This window comes from Pseudorca crassidens, chromosome 4 (assembly GCF_039906515.1).
Source record: "Pseudorca crassidens isolate mPseCra1 chromosome 4, mPseCra1.hap1, whole genome shotgun sequence".
Taxonomy (NCBI): Eukaryota; Metazoa; Chordata; class Mammalia; order Artiodactyla; family Delphinidae; genus Pseudorca; species Pseudorca crassidens.
The window spans coordinates 86,371,882-86,392,106 of record NC_090299.1 but is presented as its reverse complement, the minus strand read 5'-3'; positions in this window follow the sequence as shown (position 1 = coordinate 86,392,106).

Here is a 20,225-nt window from a genome sequence, read left to right as displayed (position 1 = left end):
TCATCGTGATGAATTATCTGTCTACCAAATCCTACATTTTTATACACAATTCCATCCCTTTGAGTTTACACAATGACTTGTCTAATTTCATCTTTCCTGCATCCTCAATGTTTTCCTCACCACAAGATCAAGTCCAAGCTGTACTTAGGCATAATATCTCCTATTTTTAAAGAAAAATTCCATCCTTGACAGTTCTTTGGTTACTCTATGACGGCTATCATAAAAGAAGTATCCAAACTGCTGTGTCCATTTTTTCACTTGTTATTCTCTCATTAGCTTGCTCCAATCAAGATTTTATTCCTATGGAAACCACTTTTTTGAAGATTACCAATAACTTTTATCTTACTAATCTGTGTTCATTTTACCCAGCCTCTCAGTGCTATTTCGTAGAGTTGACCATTCCTTCTTTTTTGAAATATCACACTTCTTTTCGTTTGAAATCCTAAACCTGATAAGCCTTTGGTTTCTCTCTTAACTCACTAGCCGCTTGTTTGCAGTCTCCCTTTTGGCATTTTCTCCTTTTTCAAAACTTTAAAGGTTGGACTACCCTAGAAGTTAGCCTTACTTTTGTTGATGTTGTTCAGTTCCAAGGCTTTAAGTCCATTCATGAGCTCAGAGCTTCCACATGTATGTCTCCAAACTTACTTCTTTTCTGAACCCCAAACTCACGTACTCAACTGCATTCTTTGCCTCCACATCTGAGTACCTAATTAATATCCCAAATGTGATATGGCTAAGCACAAATTTTTGTCTGAATCCAGTCCCCAACTTGCTCAAAATTTAATTGGGCATATTTCAATAACAAGGGCAACTGATGTAGTAGTATGTAGGCAATAGACCTGAATAGGCACTTCACCAAAAGAGGTTATCTTAATGGTCAATAAATATATAAAAAGTGCTCAACATCATTAGTCCTCAGAAAAAAATGAAAATTAAAGATACTGAATAATATCATGACACAAACACCAGAATGACTGAAATGATAACAATTGGTAATACCAAGTATTTGCAAAAACAAGCAAACAAAAGGAATGAAAAGCAGAGCTAAAATAAATGTTAACTGGTACAAGCAACTTGGAAACCTGCATTAGTCTTTGTCGAAGATCAGCATCTGCTTATCTTATGACTAGCAGTTTCACTCTTAGGTATATAACCAAAATAAATAAATAAATAAATAAATATATATAAAATATATTTATATATGTTTGCTCTAAAGACATTTATACATATATACATATACACATATATGCTGTAAAACATTTAACCAATATTCTTAGCAACGTTATTATTAATATCCCAAACTAAAATCAACATAAGTGTGAATTAACAGTATTTTGTATAAATAAATTGTGGTATACAATGCAAAGGGATATTATACTGTAATTAACATGAATGAGTTACGGTCACACAAAACAACGTGGATGAATTTTATATAAATAACACTGAATGACAGTAACTGGACACAAAATATAGTGGAATGTACAACCCCATAAATAGAATCTATTAGAATCTATGAGCAATTAATATCTGATGAGATAAACTAGACTATTGGTTATCTGAGGGAAGGTAGAACTTGATAGGGAATGTGAGAAAGTGCTCTCAGATATTAGTGAAATTCTTTCCCTTAGCCTGTAAGATGAGTACTCTGTGGTAATTCATTTAGATGTGGGCACTCAGTACATTGCCTACCTTCTTCCTTTTCCCTGTGGTTGGGGCCTCACCAATGCAGAATCAATTATTTGCTTTTGGACTTGAATGTAATTACATACTAGGGCATAAAACCTGGTTTCCTCAGAAGATGTGGAATAGTTGGTTAATGCTGCTGTGAAACGCATAGTTTTAGCCCTCACTGGGCTGAAATTTTTAAAATGAGAAGCAGGAGGTAAGAGAGAACTTGCACATTAATTCTCCCTTCTTTTATTTTCTGTATATTATTCAGAGGTGGTCATTACACAATAATCACCTTCCATTTTTAATAGCTAAAACAATTCAGAGGACCCAAACAGTTTATATTAACAGAACAGCTTTATTACAGGCAGAAGACAGAGTACAACAACAGGAGAAGAGTATGCACTGAAATCTAAGGAGCAAACTTTATTTATCCTTCCACTGCTTGGTATCAAAAGATATGTTTCATATTCACATGTTAAACCATAATCGAGGGTGTGCAAAGTACCTCAATACCAGGAAGCTCAAAAATATTTGTTGTGAGGATCTCTTACAATAAGCTAGTCATACAGGCATATTCTAGCTACATGACTAGTTTTAACCGTTGAAAGCCAAACCCCAATTTGCTCCTCCACTCCTAGATTCCACTGAAATCTGGTGCAAACCATATTCAACTATTACTAAACAATGTTGACATATCCTGCTGGAAGCAACTCACAGACATATGGTTACAGAATACAATTTACTTTCAGTTATTAAATATCATAGTGTTGGCCAAGGGTCAGTAACTCTGAAGACAAACATACAGCCAATCCAGACCAGCTGAGATTAACCCACGGTATGCACAGCCTTTCTGGAAAAATCTTATGTGCTGATAAAGCACACCTGCTGATTATCCTTCAACTTGTAGTGAAGTTGTTCTTGCATTGCTTTCATCTTTCCTTACCTCCATTTACATAGGGTACAGGCATATACATAATTTATAATTGCTTCCAAACAAATTTCAGTAAACAATCAATCTAAATAGAAGCAGAAGTTGTAGACATTTATAAATGTTTATTATATAAACACAAAATGAATAAACATAAAATATTGTAAGAAAGTTGATACCGAATTTAAAGAAATACTTTAACATGACAGAATGTATTTTCTCTTTAATAAGTACCAGTTAGATTGAAGAAATGCCTGAGTCTTTGAGAGAACCAATATGAAAACTGATCTAACTATACTACAAAAATACTGAATTTTCTGTATCAGTGACTATAGTGTATGGAACTTTTTCCCCTCAAAAGTTATGTTCAAGTCCTAAGCCCTGGTACCTGTGAATGTGACGTTTTTTGGAAATAGGTTGTTTGTAGGTGTAATCAAGTTAAGATAAGGTCATACTGGATTAGAGTATGGGACCTAAATCCAATGACTGTGGTTCTTATAAGAAAAGGGAAATTTGGACAGAGACATACACAGATATACACAGAGGAAAGATAACCATGAGAAGGCAGAAGCAGAAAGTGGAGTGATGTAATTATAAGATACAACCACAAATTATGGATGCCAAGAATTTTTGGCAACCACCAGAAGCTCCGAAGAGGCAAGGAAGGATCTCTAGAGCCTTCAGAGTGGAGATGGCCCTAACCAATATATTGATTTCTGTGTTCTAGCCTCCAGACTTTGAGAAAATAAATTTCTGTTGTTTTAAGCTACCCAGTTTATGTTTTTGAGTTATAGCAATCCTAGGAAACAAATACAATGAAATGTACAAAATTTGGTTACATTTTGTTCAAAAATCAGCTGAAAATCTTTGATCAAATTATTTAACAAGTAGAGATCCAAAAAAGTTCTGCCTTACTAAAATTATTAAGAGCAAAGCTTGCAAATGGGAAGACATTGAACTTTATTCCCCATGGAAGAAATTTTTTTGAAATAATGAAATCTCAAATAACATACAAAATTTAATTTTGAACTTCTACAATTGCAATTTGGTATATCTTAAAATGTAGCTAGAATATTTTAATTGCTTTTGGATGAAGAAGTGACTATATGTTCCAAGCCAAGAATATCATGATATCACAATCCCTTATCTCCAATGGGAGAGGTTCTTGAACCTAACAGAAAAATTAACATTCCTCTATTGATGCATAGACACTCAGAGAAACTGCAGTATTATCACTTCCTCTAGGATTATAGGACCTGAATGATCATAAACCCCTGAGATGTGGGCTACCCACATCTACAAAGTAAGTCAGTCCATGGAATAATGATGGTGAAGTTTGAACAAAAGTGTTAATGACTACCTTCAAGTTCCTAAATCCCACTGTACTCTACTCTTGCAATTTTTATTTGCATAAATTAATAAATTCCTTTCTTCTTTGCATTATTTTGAGATAAGATTTATTTATGTCACTTGGAACCATAAGATTCCTGACAGAAGAGAACCAAGTTTCTGTACCTCATGGTTCTATGTTAGTGGATCTTTCACCACTTATGACCATACAGCTTATATTTTTGAAAAAAAAATCCAAGATGGAGTTTTTGAATTATAAAATTAATGTTTTAGTTCAGGATTTCATAACAAAACACCACAGAATGAATGGCTTAAACAACAAACATTTATTTTTCACAGTTCCAAAGGCTAGGAGTCCAAAATCAAGGTGCCAGCAGATCTTGTCTGATGAAGGCTCCCTTCCTGGCTTGCAGATGGTTGTATCCTCACACGACAGAATGAAAGATCATCTCTCTCATAACTTTTCTTGTAAGGGCACTAATCCCACTCATAGACATTCCACTTTTTTTTTTCTTTTTTTTTTTGTGGTACGCGGGCCTCTCACTGTTGTGGCCTCTCCCGTTGCGGAGCACAGGCTCCGGACGCACAGGCTCAGCGGCCATGGCTCACGGGCCTAGCTGCTCCGCGGCATGTGGGATCTTCCCGGCCCGGGGCACGAACCCGTGTCCCCTGCATCGGCAGGCGGACTCTCAACCACTGTGCCACCAGGGAAGCCCCTACATTCCACTTTCATGACCTAATTGCCTCCAAAGATGCCGCCTCCAAATGACATCACATTGGGGATTAGGGCTTCAATATATGAATTTGGGGGAGCACAAACATTTAATCTATAGTGATTAAAATGACCTGAATTTTCAAACTGAGTAGGTCTTGTGAAATTTAGGACAGTAGGATCCCAACTACTGAAAGTGAAATATGTTGGAAGAGATGGAAAATTTAGAGAAACTCCAGATCCCAAATGCTCCTGAAAGTCTCACTGTGCCTCTTTTTCATGATGAAATCATGATTTCTTTGTTTATTGTAGCTAATCGTTACCTTAATTTCCCACTTCTCACTTTTGCTTCACTATAACCAGGATTCAACCTTGATATGAACTGGAAGTTCCCAATACTTGGTCACACTTGACCTGTGTACTCCTGCATGTCAACAATGGATTGGAAGGAGTAGCAGAAGAGGAATGCATACATTCTTCAGTTCACTGTCAGCACCATTTTTTCACAGCCATTTCTTTTACTCACTTGTGTTATTTGTCAAGCTCTAGAAGGCAGTTTGGTAACCATAATCCAAATGGAAACATTTAAACATCTGTAAATAGATATGCCTAGTTCAAATGGCCCATCACTTCCCTGTGTCTATAGACAAAGCATAAATGACTCTCCTTTAAATTTTCCGTGAAGAATAAACTTTTATAAAAATATTTTCTGCCTAACGACAGTTGACTGAAAACTCGAGTGGGAGGTGCAAAGTAACTGAAATTGTATTTCTGACCTCAGGGGAAACGGAAGGAGAATAGTGTCACCAAACCAAGTGATAACTGGTAAACTCTGAAGCAAAGTGATAATTTAAAATTTCAGAGATATAGTGAATGGGGTAATTATTCCATGAGAAATGGTCAAACCAGACATGATCTCTGTGTGAGGCTCATTATTATATCCTTAGGAAAATTAATGGCTGTCTTATCACATTGTTTTTCGATATATAAATACAAAAATATTCTGGTGAACAAAACTCTGGCTCAAGCTACTATTAGAGAGAGTGACGCCCACCTGCTATTTACAAATAAGAATCAATTTACGGATATATATCCCTGGAATGAAGGGAATGTCAAAATTCTACAGGAAAGATCATGCTATAACATCATATTTCCAACCCTGGTACTTATCTTCAGACTATGAATTTGGGGCATTTACCTGGATAAAGGGTACTATCTGATCCTCTTACAGACTCTGGATTCCATGCTCTGTCTTACCACTCATTACTTGGAATGGAGACTGTCTTGATAATCTTTGGTTCATGTTGAGATTTCTTTGAGTCAAGCAATAATTTGTGTTGCCACCCAAGTTTGCCTCCTTTCAAGCCTAGTGATAGTCTAAACCATTTATGATAAGTCCTAAGTTCAGAGTGTATAGTTTGACTGGATATACTTAGCAACTGGTCTAATCCCCATATTACCTCCCTGATGTATGGTGTAAGGAGGTCAAAAAATACCAAATAGAAACCATTGTTGTGGTTTTTTCTATAAGAAAATAATAATTTTGCATCTCTGTGAGAATTACAACAACTGTTAAACACTAAAAGATGCAAAGACTAAAAGATAGTGGATTACATCATTATTCTACTTCCCCACTTGGCCTTTGAAATAGCTTCTTGGAGAATAACAACAGATTATTTCAAATTTAATGAGGTTATGACACCTATTACAGGTGGTATTTTAATGTGGTACACATCAGATAAATTCCTGATACTTATTTTACAGCTAGTAAATGATTTTTTCTCCATTCTGATTTAAAAACTAAAGAAAAAGAAGAAAATACCAGTAGCAGTTTGCTTTCATCTTAAAAACAGAACTTGTTTTCGCATAGGACAGTTTTTAAGGACAAGTCTACTCTAGTCTTGCATCACAGTTTAGTTTACAAAAAATGTGACTGTTTTATTGCACTACAGTTCATCATGCATTCATTAAATCGATGGCTTTATTCCTGTAGGATTCACAACACATGAAGCTGTGTTTTGTTGATTTGTTGGGAACTGACATGATGATAGAAGCTGGGAGATACATTTTATGAAGACATAGTGATCTGTACGTTCCATTAATTTCCTGCAGGTCCAGTAGTCTGAGTATGTTGACAAATCTTCTCTAGATTGAATAACAAGTTGTTTCACCTTGTACTTCTTAACACAGAGAAGGCAGGAGACCCAATGTTAAATGGCTTTTTAAAAAATTTTTCAAGGCAAAAAATACATGTTTGGATGTTATGTCTATGTATATACTTAATTAATAAGAAACAGAACCACTGATAGCTATCTAGATTGTCTAAGCTGTGGTACAAGAGACCTTGTTACCTGTGTTTTGTGATCTGGGGGATACAAGGCTCTTAAAAAGTCATGACAGATTGGGTTGGTTGGGAAGCCTGTAATAAACCCTGGAAAGTAAATTTCACCTGGGTATTTGAAGATATCAGAGTAAGCAACTATTGTCATTTTGAGAAATAACTCCTCATTGGAGTTTTGGAGGACACTAAACAGCTCACCATGAATACTTTGTTACTGTGTGTCCTGTGCTAATTCTTTAAATCATTGTTATCTAATCTACCTAGTTATAAACTCAAGTATAATCAAATGAACTGGGCCCAAACAAGTTCTGATGGCATAAGTAAACAGCATAACTAGGTTGTTCAAATTCCTAATGCACCCACAACTGCCACACTTGTTCCTCTCTGAAGCCACACCTATGTTCTCATAGAAAATATTCTATAAACAGCTGACTTCAAATGAAATATCTTAGACCCAGTTTATAATCTACCAGCATCAGCTAGAAGTGAACACTTAATTTTTTTCATTAAAATTTGATTGAAAGTGTCATAAAAGTTCAGTGGAAACAAAATGTTATATACATAAAGACTCACAGGATTGTGTAAATTGTGCTGAATGGATTAATGATAAAAAATAGAATGGTGCCTTAAAATGTAATTTATTGAAAAGAAGAAAGAAAAAATCTCAGTCACTGCACACAATTATTTGAAATGATGGCACTTACAGGGGAAGTGATTCAAAGGCTTTTAAAACAAATTTTCCATACAGAAATTTAGTAAAGACTTTAATTCCCTCTGATGCAGTGGCTTTCATACTGGCATGATACAACTGGAATTTAGACAATAAACTGTTAGGACAATTTCACTTAAGGATGATATGCTATCTAATATACAGTAGAGAACTCAAGAAGAAAGAGTGCCTTCAATTTGGGACTGTCCTATTCTAAAATAGCAGTCAAAGCCTTTGGATAGAATGGTTTTACATGATAGATGAAAGAAATTTAGAGCATGGAATTTTCAGTCCCATCTGTAAATAGAAAAAGAAATATGTGGTTAGTTATGTCACATGTTTTGAAGGGAATAGGCACTGTTATGATATGATACATTTTAAAAGTTGTTTTTTCTTCATCTTAAGATGAAGCTCACAAAGTTATCTGTGCTTTCCTGTTACTGATGTACATACCCATTGCTCCTGATTTTTAAGTTTTACAGACAATTTATTACTAGGTAGCATTTTCCTTTGCAGTAACAGAAAATATGGCAAGGTAATTCAAAGAAAAAGTTTACACATATGTCAGACTTTTATCATTTTCCTTATTTTGATCTGTTGTAAGGGAAGATTCCACCACTGGAAAGGGAAAACGCACACACATGCACACACATGCACATGCACACACACACATACACACAATTAGAAACTTCAATACACTGGATTAAAGTAATTAAAACAAACCTGGAGACATTTAAGTCTGTTTTCTTTGACAGACAAACACTTGGTTTTACTATGTGACTTGCTAAGGATTTCTACTGCAGTGATCATAAAGAATAGGATTCCACTGTTGGGTTCACCAGAGTCTTGATGGAAAATTAGTAACATCAACACTCCTATACTTGTATAGGAGTTTCAATGTAATAAATTATATTAATTAGATGAGCTAATTTTTATTGCTATTTAAATTTATTATTATTATGAAACAAAAATTTGCAAATGTCCAAGACAATTTAATTATTTTCTAACTGCTAATGTGTCTTCATGCAGCTAGACTACAGGAAAAAAAAACAACTTTGTAGAATACAGTCATATCTTTGTACTGAGTTCTCATATGAAAAGAGGATCAATGGTTAGACAAGTAATTTCCAACTTACCAAAGACCATAATTGTGGAGTTCCTGAGAATTCAACTGATCCTTCTGAAGGAACAAAAATTGTTAAAATCATGTGATGAAGGTAGTCGGCAATAAAATTTTTCTAAATCAAAAAATGACCACTACTTATTTTCCCAGCAGTATGCTTAACAGATTATTATATTTAATCACCTTCAGAGTTATAAAAACAAGCATCATTATATTATTTCAAGTAACCAGAAAAAATAAGGATTTGAATTTAGGACTTCTGGATGCCAGAATCTGTGCTTTATTCCCTGCACTGCTTTCTAATATATATCATGCGTATAATCAAAAGAAAGACATTTAAAGATTAATAAAAGTGCAAGGAGGATAAAGTTGAATTATTGTATTTTTATTTTGGAGAGAAGTTTTTCCCCTACCTTCATCAGACTGAATTTCACTTATAGAATAGATAGCACTGTTCCACATATTCCTGAGTAATAGTTTAACATTAACCATATACCAAAAAGTATCAACAATTTTCCATTTCAGAAAATTCTAGTATGGGGCACTAAGCATGATGTCATGTTTATTCTAAATGTTTTTATGGTATGTTCTGTAAGCAATTTTCTTTTATTTCCTTTGATAGAACATCAGCATGCAGTAATTTAAATGAACTTACCACCACTGTGGCATAATTGTTTTTCCACTGTTCTCATAGGCAGTGCGTTTAGGGATGTCGAAGAATGATGGAGAAGCAATATATTGTGTGACTTGTGGAGGATAATACCAGGCAGCATAGGGATGGGCATAAAGCTGATAGAATTGTTGGAAAGGCTAGAGAGAAAGACCATAGAAAAAGCAACAGTGTATGAGAAATTGCTGTTTTGAATCTCTGAAAATGAATCATTGCATTCATTTCAGACATGGCTATTAGCATCACAAGAGATGTTTACACTGTGAGAAAAAATGAGAAATCACACTGTTCCCTATGGGGGACCATGGTAAAAGAATTTTTGGAAAGGACTTTTTTAGGGTACCTGAGGGGCAATGAATAAATCACTTCTTCAAGGTCAATATTCAGTGTTGAACTCTAAGAACCTGCATTACTAACACAGGTCCATTTGCCGGAGTCCAGAGGAAAGTAGTAGTGTGGATTTAATTATTATATAATTTATAAACTTATGGACATTTGGACTGGAAAGTATAATTTTTGCCATTTAATTTTATAGTTTAATTTTCCATGAAAGACTGAGCTCAAAGAAAGGGAAGAACCTCCCACCCAAGGTCAATACAGGTCTTTCAGAAATGCCAGGAATAAAGAGAAAAGAATGCTCCAATTCCTAGCTCAGTGCCCCTTCATAACCATAAGGTTTTGGTGCCAAAACATTATTTTCCTTTCTGAAATTTTGGAATAGGTGCATCTGTTAATCTATCATGAGATTTTACTTTCTTCTATGTATTAATGTAATTCTCTATATATTCAGGTGGAAAATATGTGTTTTTCAATGGAATTAGAAAAACCAAAGAAAGCATTTCAAATTTTGCTGTGGTTACCTATGTAAAGTTTATAATAAATAATGATATCTGATACTTTCTCTTTATTAAGTCATTTATATAAAAAAATAAAATAAAATATATTTACCTCAAGGTAGAAGTAGGCCAGTTCCTTAACAGAGAGAGAGGTAAAAATAATTTTGTGATTTAAATCCAGTTAAATACCATAATGGATTAAAATATTACTACCAAATACTTTCATTAAGATTATAATTATCACCCTCTTTTTTTTTTTTTAATTACATGGAAAGGTGAAGATAGTGTACTCCTTAGAGCTCAAATGAAGTGAGTAATTGCCTTTTCTTTCCTCTTACTTTGGCCCGTGATTGATGAGAGAATTTTGGAAGAAATTTGAGAGTAAAATCTGACGCACAGTGAGGAATCATTATCATAAAACTGATTGATGACTACTATGTTTTGAAGCTTCATTATCATAAAATTGATTGATGACTACTATGTTTTGAATCTTGAGGAAAGTTTTTAATCCATAATCATGTCCATATGGAGAAAACTCCATGGTTTTCTTTGCATGCTTTATTTTTTTACTTAGCATGCCATATATATGTTGAAGCATCAATGGACCAAAGCAACTGAATTGAATGCACAGTTACTACCTGTAAAAGTGAAGACACAAAAGAACACTGCAAAAATCAGGATATGGGAGTTTGGGGAGAAATAAATTGATAGATCTATACTAATTCCACAAATGAAAAAGCAATGCTCAAAGAGAATAGCACAATTTACTCAAGATCATATGATTAGAAGGTATCAGATCTAAGATTGAAAACTCAAGTTATTTTCACTACACAGTACTATAGATTAATAAAAAGTCAAATTTTAATAACACGAATAGTTGGTTGAGGTTGTTCTGACTTAAAAGTTGACCTGAACCTATCTTCACTCAGGGATGGCCATAGAATCATTCTTTCATTTTCCTTGGCAACTTAGATCTGATCTTCCATAGCAATGTTAGAACCAGCACTGGAGAGTCCAACACTCATCAACAACTAAGAAATACTAGCATAGCGCTAGTTCATGATGCAACTAGTACAATAATTTCCAAAAAACAGACTGTTAATAGACAGTTTGGGGCAGTATTATAAAACACACACACACACACACACACACTTACCTGATTCACTACTCTCATAGGCTCTCTCTGGAAAGAAAAAGACAATCAGGGTTAACTTTTAAGGCTGAATAAAACCAAAGATGTAAGAAGCAAACTTTTTGAAATGCTTTTCATGTTAGAGATCTGGGAACTCACCCTAATAATTTTGCCAATTGCATTACCTAGATACAATTTTTTCTAAGACATATAAAACATCCTCAACAATTCTTTTAAGATTCACTGAATGGCAAGTAGTGATTGAAGGGCTCCATGATTGGAATTGGAATTGGTGTAGCTGTTGATAGGAATCAGAATTGTAATAGCAGCACATATTTCACAGAAACTGGCTGTCACCTTAAAAACGAAATCAGAAGCCCCAGGAGCACTATGGAATCAATGGAATGTAGGACAGGGGAAGAAATGGTTTCTGTTATGTATTATAGATAAACTCATGCCACAGATGAGAGATAAAACAGGACTGGAAAGTTTTTTTGACAGAGACATTTAATATCTCTCCAGATGTTTTCTTCAAAATGTGTCAAATAGTAAATCTCCAATATGGCTTGCTTAAAAGAGCATAATTGTAAGTGAGTTTGACTTTCCTAGATGTAAATTGAATTCAGGAATCAAAGCATGGACATAAAGATATAAAATTAAGGAATATCTTAAGAGACAAATTAATGTAACCATGGAAACTAACACTTCATAGTGTTTAGAATTATAAATGTGCTGCCCGTATCAAGTGAGACAGACAGAACAGTCAGCTCCCATTCCAAAGAAGAGTGACAAGTCATTCTCCTCTCTCAGATTGATTAATATAAATTATTTCAGAAAGTTGGGAGTGAGAAATAACTGCCTGAGAAGAAAAAAATATCTTCAGAAGTGTGAGGCTATTTAAAAACAAACATATTTAAGCTTCACAATATATCATTGTGTAATTTATTAAGCAAAATATTACCAGTTGGGCATGGTCTTCCTCATTTGTTCTGTGAAGTGGTTCCTATGTAGAAGGAAATATGTTCCAAATTACTTAGACATCTTCTGGTACATCACATTCATTTTACAATATACAATGAAATTTAGGATAAGCAGTATTCTATGTCAAAACTATGAAAAATAGCAATACACTTTTTATTTTCTAACTTTAGGAAAATTATTCAACTAAAGGCTAGACTTACTATAGTTTGGAAGAATAAAGAATCTGTAAGGCTCATACCCGGGGGCAAAATAATAACTCACCAATTCCCTAGGACTACGTATTTTCTGTTCATGACTATTAATCACTTGTTTAAAATTTATCTTTTGTAAATTTTAAATAAAATATTACCAGATATGGGTGGTAGAAAATTTTCTCTCTTGGAATATATTTCTGTTTAAAAAAAGAAAGAGGAGCACATGTTATAAAAGCATAACATGTGAAGAAAATACTAAAATATTCTAGATTTAATAAATAATCTTACATGATCATGAGTAGCTTCCTAAGAAAGAGAGAACATTTTGTTTTAGTGTATTGATTTTATCCATGTACGAATAGCAGACATTTACTAGATACCTTCATTCACTTAGGGTCTATGATAAATACTGGGGACCAACTATGAAATGCGATGAACACTATGAGCAGGACCATGTAGTTCTAACACTTGTGGAGGTTACAGCCTAGTCATATCATAACTAAGGTACTAAAATATATTATTCAGGTAATTTCTTAAATCAGTAATGATGCATTCCAGTGGGATATTGATATATTTAAATTTATTTGGATTATAAACACAAGCAACTTGGAAACTGAAACAAGAGTAACAATTGAGGTCCAAATTAAATTCATTACTGACTTCCTTCTCCTTACATTTGTAACAGAAGAAAATGTGAAAGTGTAATTTTGCTAAATTCAGACAAGCCCTTTTCCCTAAAGTCCTAATTAAGTCAAGTTTATTTGCTATATAACTAAAAGAAAAAATTTTGGCCTCCCAAGTGAAAGACTATGATACTCAAAAAAGTCGAAGCTAAATAGTAAGAGAGGGTTGTGCTAATTGATATGTTTTTGATCTATCCATACTATCAGCAGATAGTTTATGATGTTATAGTTCAAATGCACATCCTGATGAAAGACCTTCATAATGTCAGAAATCGCATGAGCACAGCAAATTTTACAGAGACTGGGGAGTGGGGGCAGGAGAAGTGGAAATGAACATTTTATTGCACTTGCTACAAGCTAGACTCAGGGATAGCTGAGTAGTAGATTGCTCATTCAATATTCAAAATAACACCAGGAAGTGAGAATAACTGTATTTCCATTTCACACATAAGGAAACAGGTCCAGAGACAATTAGATCAATCAACTTGCCAGCTCTTCCTTAGAGAATTTTGACAAAAGCAATTTGAATGTTTAGGATTCCTGATTCTTTCTCCAGAGACTACACTGTTTCCTTAAATGGAAAGTTTATTTGGCATGTCAGTGCTTTCACAAGGAGGCATATCTATGGAATCACCATCCAGAACTGAATTTGGGAAAATAAACAGAATAAATTCCTGAATATAATGCATCATCTGGGAGGCTCTAAGAGGATTTGATGTAGAATTTAGTCAAAGTAAATTTCTCCCTGGTTAACAATTATGGATATGATATACAACATTAGTTTTGGCATAAGTAGAAAGAAATAGCTGTGACAGTAAATACATAGGCAATCATATGGATCATTTGTCAATTATTATTAATGGCAAGGCTAGAATAACTAATTTCTTGAAAAAAATTATATATTTAGAAGTGGACCCAATTTAAAATTTAATTATTTTAATTCTGCAGAATATTATTTTGTATTATTATAATAAAATATTACTAGTTGGTGTAGGTTGTATTTGTCCAGTCTGAGAAGCTGTTCCTATTCAAAAAGAAAAAATATTGTCAATTTTGTGGATACCATTCAGTCCACTTCCATCATTTTCAAGTAATAAAGGTAGAATACTAAAGTGCCCTTTCCCAGGAGTAAAGAATGAGGAGCTAGTAATCCTACTTTAGTGTTATTTCTACCACAGAGAATTTGGACTAATCCAATTATTTTCTTTAAACCATTAGAAAAACTATTTTCTTAACTTATTTTTAACTTAAAATAAATTATAATGCAGTAAGATATAAATGAGTATTTAGGCAATTTCACTTACAGTGTGTCATGTCAGAATTGCTAAAAAAATTGAAAGTGGCTTTTGCTTTCTGGTTTTTGCGGAGTAAGTTAGAATATTAGATGAAGTGGGAAAAGATGATGTTTCTAATACAAGCCACATTTACTGAGTGCTTACTTTGTGCTATGTCTTGCTTGTATTAATTGCTTTACATGATTAAATATTTATTATTGTGTTGTCATTTTAGAATTTAGATTATAGACTTATAGCAGACAAGTAAACTGTCTAACATCACATGTTGGTGAAAGGTAGAGCTTAAAGTCGAACTCAATTCTGGCCAAATCTATAGAGTGCCATTCCAATACTCTGCTATTCAGATCCTAAAGTAGACTATAACACACAAATATTCAAATGAAAGCATGAATTAAATACCTGGGGTAAAAAAGTTGTTACTTTTATTTTCAGAAGGGATCAGTAAACATCTAGAGTCTGTTAGACTGCTTACTGTGTATTAAAGTTTAGCAGATATTAAAAAGGAGAAATAATTTATCAATATAAGATTCTTACTCATTCCTTGGTACATTTGCCTTTGATAAACTTTTAATAAAATTTTACCAGATAGCGTTCAGAGGGCACATCTTCCCCTTGAAAGCGCTTCTGCTAAAAAAAAAAGTTTAAGGAAATTTTAACATATCCCAGAAAATGTTAATATATTTTAAATTTACTAAATATATCTCACCTCATTGCTATTGGGAACAACTTCCTTAAAAAATAAAAACATGTATTGTTAGTTTTATGACATTAATTTATATTCAAGGTAAGAATACCAATTAACCAGACACTCCATTGCTTAACTGTGATAAACTGATTTTAGCCACAAATTCCTGGGTAACTTAGACGAGATAAATAATTCAAGGTACATGTCGTCTCCAAGGTTCTCTTTTCTCTTCTCACCGCCTTCACCAGGGAAGTTATTCAGAATATTGGAGGTCGATGTGAAATATTCACTTTTATCAAACTCACAGAAACTCCACATAATGGGGTTGGGTTTATTTTGTAACCTAGATGAAGGTCTTCTCACAAAGTTAAAGGAAGGACCTCATCACCCTGTATTCCTGCTCTTTTTCTCCTCCAGGTTAACAAAGAGCAAAGGACTCCAGTGTCTGATTAACCTAGAATTGATCGATTTCTACAAAGGATATATCATGTTTATATCATTGATTTAGAAGCATAGCCATTATTGTAATTTTTAACAAGATCTAGGTCTACCAAAATCTGGGAAGGTCAAAACATATTAGAAAAAAAAAGTTTGGGAACCAAAGATACACAGATAGTATTGTTTGCCCAGAAAGAATTCTGTAATTTTGTTTCTGACAAATATTTGCTTTCTTACATTTGTTGGGTTGATCTCCTTGTATGTTAAAATTAGGATAGAGCTGTATACATAGTGTCTTGTACAATGAGACCTTAGGGGACAGGTAACCTTCATGGTACAACAAGCTTTCATAAACATTTTCTAATTGGGATACTGAATTAACATCAAAATGATTTACCTCACTTGATGAACTGCTGCCAAATTCCCTTTGCTAAAAGAAAGAAAATCATGACTCTGTGACTTTTAGAATTGGAAGGAAACTAGTTCCACACTTTCACGCTGGGTTGCTAACTCCTTGTTTAGAATTACAACAATTGGTATGAAAAGATTTAAGGCCAATATAATGTACATTCTTGGATTGTCCATTTTATTTAAAATATGTTGGAGAGGGGAGTATAATAACTTACCTGATAACTTAAAAACAATTTTTTATTAAGGCAAACACAGATACATGCTTGAGTAGAATGCAAATGCATATATTCCTGTGATAAAAATGAAACCTGGAAGGAAGAGCCCTGTTGAGCTGGCTTGCCTGAAACCCTGGGTTGAGTTTCTATTCTCTAATACTCTTGGGGCAGTTTTGATGCGAATAAATTGGAAATATTAAAATAGAACAAGCAATTTCAGTATGGAATAAAATTACACTAGCTTCTAAACCATCTACCCTTTGAAATATTTAGTTTTTTTCCTAAGTCATGGATGTTTATCTTTACATATGGATATAATTTTTGTTCCCAAATACATACTAAAATATTAATTTTAACATGCAACAAGCTATTTGTCTTTTGGGAGAGTTTTCCCCATATTTTTAGATTAGGTAGCATAGCCCATTGATCCAAGGTAATTGCTGAAATAGATTCTGTCTGCCGAGGACCGCCCTCAACATACGAGAGTGAGCTCATACCCTGGGATGGCAGAAGCAGGGTTTTATTTTTGTGAGTCTCATGTTTCATTTTGAATACTTACACACATTTTGCTTTTTACTCTTTTTTTAAATAAATAAGCAATGTTCTTCCTGATTATCATTTAAATGACAAATTTCCTCTTCTAATTTTAACTTTATCTAGCTCAACATTGTACATTCTTGGGTATAAAAGCCCTGTTTGAGAAGTTCAATCTTGCTCGATTTGAGAAGATAGCTTTCTTAAAGTATAGAGTGTATACTATCTATGATATATAAGCACAGAGTTTATTAAAATAAAGGTCTTACCTCAGGATCTTCCATGCCATGATCCTTAGAAAAGAAAAGAGAATTAACTTTATTTTTCATGACAAACATTCAAATGTAAAATGATAATTACCAAATAAAATAGATGCCAAAGGAAATAGAAATGTGTGGCAATAGTGAAGTAATAAGGAAAACAAAAAAGCCTACCTACCAGACTAACCAAAGAATTTACCCCTTTAATCTGCATTTCAGAGTTTAATAAAAACTATTGTAGTTTCTTATATGTAGTGGTAAATCTATGTAAATGATCCTACATTTTCCTTTAACTAGCCTAATCTTTTTTTAACTTGACTTTTGGATGACAAAACAGAGCATTGGATTAAAGATCATGTGGTAAATAAAAGTGCACAAAGCATTGGTTCAACGATGTATAAATATTTAAGAAAAATGGATTTTCTCCATCTAGTATGTTGTGTTCAGTTTTCATGACCATAGCAATATAGAGAGCAGTGACATGAACCATAGAATTTAAGCTCAAAATATTAGTATTGGTTTAGTTATCCAGATAATTCTGGCCAACATATATGTTGAATCTTTTTTTCTTTGAATTAGAGATATCTTTCTTAGTTTTGACCTAAGAGAATTATTCATTCATTTTGGTTAGGGTATTTAAAGGAAATGTTTTTACTTCCTTCTTTTCTTTATATTATATTTAATAGTTTTAAAATAAAGAATCTTACTTCAGTTGATTCATTCCTGGTATCCTGCCAAGAAAAGATGATCATTCAGCTATGAAGGATAATTAAAAGGATATATATTTTATCTCATAAATTTTGAGTACCTGTGTGGTCTCTTAATACTAAATCTATTAAAAACCTGATAGACAACCCAGATCAAAAAATCATGTTTAAAGAATGTGAATAATCATGACTATGTAAAACATTCTTGGAGCAGATATATTGCTTTATATAATACTCTTAGTATTCATTCATGAATCCATTCATTCATTCAGTTTTGGTGATAAGTGCAAACAGTTGGTCAGTCCATAATTGCACTCATTCATTCATTCACTCATTCATCCATTCATTCATTTATACTAATGCCTTGTCTCCTCCTAGTTACAAAGTTAAATCAATAAAATTAATATAGAATCTCAGTAGAATTCATTAGTCATTTTGAAAGTTCAAGGAAAGTATAAATGCCACAGGAAAACTTTTTTTCTAAATTAACACATTTTTCCTACTGCAGAATACATTTTTTGACACACTGTCTTAAGAAAATTTTTGTTACCTTGAGTTCGTCACTCTGCTTTTCTCTCAGAAGTTCTCTCTGTTGAAACCAATAAAGTGTAGGTTATAAAATGCATTTTTGAAAGAACTAAATTTTAAAATAATTTAAATATCATTGATATTCCTTACCCTGCTCAGTTCATTGATGTTTTCCTTAAGGATAGAAAAAAAGAGAGAAACGTTAGTAAAGAGGGACATAAATAAATGAATATCTATGAGAAAACGTACCTTCATTGTTCTGCTGCAAATTAAAAAATAAATATGCTTTTTTTGTGAATGCATTAATATTTCTTGCTATATCATTCCTTGCCTTGTGTCTCATTGCTAAGCTTTTTAAATTTAAGCTGTCAGTATGTAAATGTGCACTTAAAAATACTTTAAAATTTTGTTCCACTAAATTTTACTGTTACTATCTTTAACCTTGTTTAAGTCAGAGCTCTGAGTTCTCTTGATCTCTTCTGTCTGATTCAATAATCTAGTGTTTTTTTCCATAAAAAGGCAATAAAGAATTGGCACACCGCCACAACACTCACTGGACAGAACAAAACTTGCTTCCCTTTGCTAACTTATAGCATATTCTGTGGAGAATTTCTTACCTTTCTAAGCTGTTCTAATAAAGGCTACAAAAAAAAGGAAAGTTATGTTACACACCATTCAGAAAAAGTTGGGTTGCTTATCAAATCTTTTAAATAGTGGTCTTGAAGTAAAACTTCTATTTGTGTTTTATTTGACAATTCAGTCGCAAAATTACAGAAAATAATATACAAAACACACACAGGGTATCGTTTAGAGATACAGAACATTCCAACATAATGAGCATGAAAATTGTAAAACTCTACATAGGTTATGCAAAAGGAAGCATAAGTGTTTTGCAAAGAGTCAAAAGTACAGGTACAAATTATTATTTAAAGCAGCTTTTTAATATTTGCACATATAATTTCAATATTCTTTGTGGGTGCTTGGATGAATGAAAGAAGAAAAGGTTTGATCAAGTCAAGTGAAAACTATATTTATAAACAAAAATTAAGTTTATTTTTCGAGAAAAATATGTTCGTCATTTCAGAAGAATAAGTGGATGATGCTTACCGCCACAGCAAACCTGAGAAACTTTCTTTCTTTGAGGACTGCCTGTAGAAATTAAATTGTGAATTATAAAAATGAAAAACACACACCAAAAAGGAGCATGTTTTTCCATTTGAACACAAGTTCCTCATTTGCTTAGGTAAACCAAAATATCTCTTAGGTAAAATAAAAGATAATTAGTTTTAGTTTTATGATCTAGTTTTAAAATCTAAAGGAGACACCATATTTGGTTCATTCTTTACCAGGTCTAAAGGTTTAGTAAGTTCATCCTTATCAAATGTCAAAGGAGGAATTGAATAAGAATGTAATCAAAACAGAAAATTGAGAGATTAATCCAAGTACCTGAGTACCTGGATACAATTGTAGTTAAATAAAAATTGAAACGACGAAGACATTCAACATTCATCATAGCTTACTGAAAGAGAGATTAGTTGGGGGAAAGAAAGAATCTTACCTCTCTGCTATCTGGTTCATTCTGCAAAGAATAAAAAATAAATTAAAAGGCATTAATTCAATCAGTGGATAGAGTGGAGGATTAATGGTTCTTGTAGAAAGGTGTGGTAGAGATATCTAACTTAATATTCAGTGTGTAAAATGAGACCAAATTGCAAATCATATGTTTGAGTGCAAGTAGAAAACACAGAAAGAAGCAATAATACATTAAAATAAACCACGGTAACATATTCTGTTTAATTAACTACTGCTCTTGAGTAATATT